Here is a 7,622-nt window from a genome sequence, read left to right on the forward strand (position 1 = left end):
AGGCAATTTTCCTTTTAAATTTTTTATTTTTTATTTATTATTTTTTTATTTTTTATTTTTTCGGACGCGTGAACATGCTCGGGCTCGAACCTGGGTCCTCCACATTTCCAGACAGGGTCCTAGTATGCTGGGCTAGCTGAAATCTTATTAGAATAAGGCTTAGATGTAGTATTTGTAGAGAGTAGCCCTCCGACATAGGGGATCCTACGCTCTGATTGGCTTCCCTATAGTTGCCGGCAGTTTGATTGGATGAGGAGCATGTTTCTGAGCGAGAGGGAAAAACGCGGCAAAATAACACGTGTGTAAGAATCGGCAAGATGGCGGCCACCGAGAATGGTGACGTCACGAGAATAGAAGGGGTCGTAAAAAGCAAGTCTGTGCAGGTAGCGATTACGAAGGTTTTAGAGCTTTATGACGTCGCTTAGACGAGGAGAGAAAGGATAGGAAAATAGTAAATGTTTTTATATAAGCGATTTAAAATAAAAATTTTTTATTAAATATTATACTTATGTAAATGTAAATAATAATTTCGCAATGTACAAAATTTCTTATGTGACGGAAAACATGCAAATTCGCTGTTATATACATCGATAAAAACGAGAGCCGAGAAAAATTAACGTTCTATTATATATCCGTATGGTAGCGAACAATGGCTATCAATAAACCTACGTTTTAGCAATACAGGCTCACATACTTTAGTTTCGTCCCGTGTTACGATCTCATGAAACGCGGTGCGACGAATTGCTCTAAAACGTAGATTTATCGAAGTTCCAGCCAATTCTTTTTCGTTCTCTTATGTAGTATTTGTAGAGAGTAGTCCTCCGGCATAGGGGACCCTACGCTCTGATTGGCTTCCCTATAGTTGCCGGCAGTTTGATTGGATGAGGAGCATGTTTCTGAGTGAGAGGGAAAAACGCGGCAAAATAACACGTGTGTAAGAATCGGCAAGATGGCGACTACCGAGGATGGAGATATCGTGCAGTATACGCATCTCCGCATTTCACCACCCCTACGGAAAAACCGAGAAATGTACGGTATATTTCATCCTCTCCTCCGACTTCTTTGTGAAAATACAAAATCGGATAAGGTACTGCTAGAATAAAGTAACTGATACGTCGGGGCTGAACACGTGCGTACATGTACGGGTAGGGTTGACCGGGCGACCGAGGTGCACTAGGCAGGTAGACGTTCGGTAACGTCATCGCTGGAGAGGATAGAAAGGGTCATGAAATACGGATACCTGAGACTGTTTGACACGGAGTCTTAGGACGGAGACTATGACGTCACAGAGACGTCGGGAAGAAAGGATAGGAAAAGAGAAAATGTTTTTACGTAGCATTATTTTAAAAACAGTTTTATTTATATTTATTTATATTTCTTACATAAGAATATTATGCTTTGTACAATAAAAAATTATTTTACATAAAAATATTTGTACAATAAAAATTCTTATTTACAATTAAATATAACTATATTGCGTAGCAAAAAAGATTATCTCTTAGCACGAGGGAAAATACGCGAATTCGTTATATTGCAACTTTAAAAACGAGAGTTGAGAAAACAGAGAAGAAAAATTATCGTTCTGCTACATAGCCGTATGGTAACGAACAATGACTATTGATAAATTTACGTTTCATCAATACAGGAGTACATACTTCAGTTTCATAGCATGTTACCAGCTCATGAAACACAGTACGCCAAATTGCTCTAAACCGTAAGTTTATCGAAGTTCCAGCCGATTCTTCCTCATTTTCTTCATTTTCCCGTACCCTTTCTTTAGCTAATATCAAATTTCTAATACTAAGAAAATTGATTAGTTGAGAGTTTTCAAAATTTAAGGTTATGCCCTTCACTTTGCAGCATTCGTGTGTTCGTCCGTCCGGTGCACGAACAATGTACGCATAAAATTTAGGGCCACCAGATACGAACGTCTCGATATAGCTACCGCGGCCGTAACTTTCAAGCTCGTCCGTCATATCGCCTAGAAAATTTCCCGTACGTGGTTCATACGTTCGGATCACCGCTGCCCACGTAAATACATGAATCCGTATCATAATACAAAACGCGACGATCTAATCGCTCTAAATAAGAATATAATTTTAAACGCGTCTGCGCCGTCGCATATGCAGCTATTACAACATTCGTTATCGATGAGGGAATGACAGCGTCTTGTCGCAATCGCCACGAAAGATATATTACCTCGTCGTTTACGGGTAATATGCCGGTTATCTCGTGCTCAGCACTCATCATCAATGTCGCAAAACGCTGAGGCGTTATCACGACTTCGGTATTTGGTAAATTGGATCGCTGGCCGAATTTTCCCCAAAGAGAATTTAAGCACAGCTTCGCGACAGAACGTAAACCGGGATTCCGAGTGACGTTACGTTTATCAAGAACGTTACCTTCGGTTTTCTCGTACTCCCTCAGATATCGTTCTTTAGCATCGTCGTCGTTTACCCCGCATTCACACGGCCATCCACTGGCTTCTTGTTTAAGCTGCAAGAATGTATTTATATATTCGGTGAACAATCCGCCTTGACGTGTCGTATGATCGAATTGGCTAACTTTATATTGCCAAATCTCGCTTACAGCTGTCACGAGATAACCCTTTCCGTTGGCCTTGCGTAATTCACAGGTCACCCGCGTACCCTCGAATTCGCGTTCACGAGCATCGTCATGTGTACAGGGCACCTGCGAAAATGTTTCGCAACAACTGCAGCATAAAGCAAAAAGCAATTTTCCCTGCACACGATATGGGAGTACCGGATGAAATAGGTCGCGTGGTGGGAGTACTCTGCAACGTATGAGCCCTTCAATCGTATCGAAATTAAAATTCGGTGCCCTTCCGATTATTGCGGAACATTCCTCGCCGACGTAAATATCCGGATGGTCGATTGGGAACAAAGAGGGTACAAAGAGCACACGTCCACGTATTGTATTTTCTCCGTACCCGTAACCTCATAACGAGTCACGATATTTCCCGTGCGGCCGCCGAAAAATGCATCGCGAGGATCGAGCGGAGATGTTTCCACCATCGGATGATTTTCGAGATATTCGCGCATTTCGTGATTATCGCGTCATAATTTATCAAAATTATTTTTAACAAAAAAATTAATTGTTCAATCAAATCTTTTTTTCATTGTCAATATTATAGATCTAAATTTACTTCCACGATGTGAAATATCATCCGCTAAGTCTGCATATTTTTCTTCCTATATAAGATGCAAAGATCATCAAGCGAATTATCTTTTCAAATAAATATATTCAAATAATCATCAAACAAGAGAGTCTTTTCAAATAAACAGTAAGATGTATCGACACTATCTGCGCACGTACAAACTCTCGATACGATACAACACACACAAATAATATTGTTTTCTAAAATAATAAATTATTGTTTATTTTACAATCACCAAAACAATGAACAGCTAAAAGCATTTATTAATAATTATAAATTATTTTACTTTAACAATAAATTTGTATTTTTAAATAAATAAATTGAATCAGCAAAAATTGTTCTATTTCACCGAAAAAAGAAATTTTGTTGTAACATTAAACTTGTTAAATTCGTTAAATTTAACAAATTTTTAATTTAATAAAATTTTTATTTGTTAAATTTGTCATATTTAATTTTTAATATTAAATTTGTTTCTTTATTTTGTTATAATATTAAATAATTCATTATAATAGCAAAATATGGATATATTTTTCATATATGCAATATCAACAATTGTATTACTGATTAAAATTCTTTTTCTCTATTAGATCAAAAAACATTTTAATAATTTATAATGATATGTTTATGAAAGTTTACTCTATTTAACTATTGAAAAAAAGTTTTGTTTTCTTACGATATTAAATTACTATTTATACACACACATTTACATCGCAAAAAATTAACCGATACTTTACTATAAGATTTTGTTATACTATTAGTAAGATTCTTTTCATTCTTACCTCTAAAAATTCGGGTTTATAGATATTAATGAACGGTTTCATGCCAACCCTAATTATACCTTCTTTAAAAATACCTTCTTTAGAATGAAACATATATTGCTCAAGCCATTGTTTGCGTTCTACGATAAGTACATAATTAGATATTTAGTATTACTTTGTTTTTGTGACAAAATTTATTAATTATTATACTGATTTACAGTAAATGACAATTTTTTTTTCATTTATTAATTCCTTTAAACTTTTTACTAAAAATATATAAACAATATTTGTAAAAGCATATAATAACAATATCTTATGTATAAGATTTTTACCATAGTCCGTTTGCTTCATTAATTTAAATGCCATGCTAAAAGGAAATCTACCGATCTGAGAAATATTTTTGAGCTTTTGTCGAAGAACGTATTGATGATGTACTATCGATATAATTGCGGGAATTATTAAAACTACGAACAAGGCGCACAATATCAAAAAGATTAAGTCCATTTTTGTAGCCTGTAAATATATTAAACAGCCCAAGTTACCAAATATGTAATGCATAAATTATTATAAATACTTTGTAAGATTGAATTTTTTACACTCACACATTGACAAATATTTTATTGACACGATGTTTATATCATTATTATCTTTATTAATTCAGAAAATTATATAAAGATACTTTATTAAAGAAGATGGAATATAATATGTATATAAATATATATCATCGATGAAAATTGAGTATAAAATTAATGGTTGAGAATATTTCGTCGGCAAAACATTTCTCGATTATTTCTATGTAACTCGTCCAAATTTGGAATCTGTGTTCATTAATCGAAAGATTCACGAGATAAATTATTTATATTCATGCAATAAATTATTTATATTTTATTTTTCTACCGTATTTCATTGAGTTCTTGAAAAAGTTTTGCGGTTTAAAACGTATAATTATTTTTTTTTTGCTTCCTCATAGAGGAAGCTTTGTTTTTGTGACAAAATATTTTTTCGAATTTTTTTATGCCAATGTGTTCAAAATGTTCCAAAACGTCAAAAAATTATATTCCTAGAAAATGTATGTATCTGTGTATGTATGTATGTACGGAATGTTTGTATAACTCTAACTTCCGCAATTTTTGAGATATCTGATCAAATTTTTTTATATGAATAGATTATTATAAAAGGATGGTTGGTTATGAATTTGATGATAGAGTCAGCATCAGTGAAAGAGTCCATTTTCTATAAAATTTTGAATTTTTTGAAAAATGTATGTATACGAATTATACTCGGAAATAATTTTCGCAAATTCTGAGATATCGGGTTAAATTTTTTACACAAATAGAGTATCATCAAAAACGCTGAAAGTGAAGATAATTTCCAGCACGTGCAAAAATGTTTTGGTCAACAACGGAATATTAGTATTGAAACAGTTATCAAGTCATTAAAATGCATTACTGACAGCTCCGTTCTTTTAAACTGTTTATCAATGTTTCTTGTATGTTATCTTTTCTTATAATAAAATTAATTAAGTTTTTCTTAAATGAGTTTTTATATTTCTGAAAATCTATAATCTACAATGTAAATGTATAATTTATAATTATATAAAAATAAAAAAGTATGTAAATTAGAAAATAGCATATTGCTTCTTTATCTTCTATATTTTTTTATTTCGCTCACAAAGTTTCCTCTATAGGGAAGTAAAAATTGAAAAACCCACTTACTTTAAGGAACTTAAGTTTTGTGAGATAAAATAAAATAATGAGGAAGTAATGCGCAAGTTTCTAATTTGCATGATTTTCAGTTTGTTTAACAATAATTTAAAGATATGATATATATACGTGTTCACAAAATATTAAAGCAATATTGAATTTCAAATTTTTGATTAAACGTACATTTGAGCATAAGCGCTCCATCATTACTGTTTAATTGAAATATATGTACAGTATATAACCGAGTTTCAAAGAATTATAATTTGCAAAATTAAGTATCCGCCCGTATTTTGTTTCATGAGTTTCATTATTAAATTATTACATTTTAACTTTGCACGAATTACTTTGTGTCTCGAAAAAAATAAAAAGCAAAACCACGTATTTTATCTAAATGATACTGAAAAAATGCAAGATTTCGGTACTTACTGTTTGTTACGTTGCAGCAAACAATAATGCTTTGCCAAAATATTTGTCACTTTTAGCAAATATCGCTGCGCTTTACTACTAATTATAAATCATAATTTATCGTGCTTTATATATAAATATAGTATAACTAAATATAATAAAATAACCGAGAAAAAGAGAGAGGAGAAGAATAGATGCTTTAAAAAAGATGTTTTAGAATAACTTCTTTTTTTTAAAGCAGAATATTATATAATTGTTTTTACTTCTTCTCGACACAAGATTCGATCACGAAATGATGCATCTTAATCTTTATTATTCAAGTCTTAATCTTTATTATTTTATCTTATCTTATTTTTATTTTTAATTCTCGTTTTGCGCGACTCGAACCAGCAATATATAATATGCAATGCAATACACACAACGAAACCGTATCACTTATCTTATATGATTTCTCCTCGCAAACATTTGAAATATTTCTATACGATTGTGTGAACTACCCTTTGATAACAATGAGGTACGAGATGTAAACGAGATAAAAACAATAATTGTTTGCATATACATAGTATATCTAACAATAAGTAATAATATACAGGGTGTAACAGAGCGCCGTATCAGCCGTTTTTTGAGGAAACAACGCATTTTCGTGAAAAATGTTTCATACAAAAGTTGTAGAGCTCTAAGTGGCGTATTATATAATAATATTAGTATGACCTTGAATAACACCGTCACATAATGACATTATGTTTATAATTTGCAATCTTCTTGAATATTCAGCTGATCATGATTGTTACTTGCCATATCGGTTACGATAATATTTTATAAATATTTGATTCTTGCTTTATTCTTGACAGAAAATTTTTTACATTCGGTAATTACTGTTAAATTATTGTTCCATTAGTGATGTGTGCACACGTATTAGATAATATACAATACATTTATTGCAATTTTACATTTATTAAGCGCATTTTGTTGTCTAAATGCGTTTAATAGTTTATTATTCTTTTAATTAAAATATATTTACGTATTTAATTTAAATACCTAAATATTTGAACTAGAAAAAAGATCGTATATTACAATAAAAATCGCGCACGTTACGATAAGAGAATATAAGTGTTTGAATAAGTCAATAGAATTAAAAAATTAAGTAGTTAAAAAAGCTCAAATAATGGATGAGAATCAATAATAAATAAAAATCTAGATCAATTGAAGCCCGGACGCTGTACTTAGAGCATGAACAATAATTATTATCTATCTTTCTTTAGGAATACATTAACTATGTGTTACAAATAGTTCAAACATTTTGACCCATTTCGAGTCCTTTTAAACGAAACTCGGATAAAAAGATTAAGAATTAAGAAGATACAAGTGGTAAATCTATAATACGGCACAATAAAATTATCAAGAATAAAGCAAGAATCAAATATTTATAAAATATTATCGTAACCGATATGGCAAGTAAAGTACTCTGCGTTGATACCACTGCTCAATTATAAACATAATGTCATTATGTGACGGTGTTATTCAAGGTCATACTAATATTATTATATAATACAGTACTCTGCGTTGATACCACTGCTT

This window comes from Polyergus mexicanus, unplaced genomic scaffold, assembly GCF_030449975.1.
Source record: "Polyergus mexicanus isolate NDT 795.1 unplaced genomic scaffold, iyPolMexi1.0 SCAF_25, whole genome shotgun sequence".
Classification (NCBI taxonomy): Eukaryota; Metazoa; Arthropoda; class Insecta; order Hymenoptera; family Formicidae; genus Polyergus; species Polyergus mexicanus.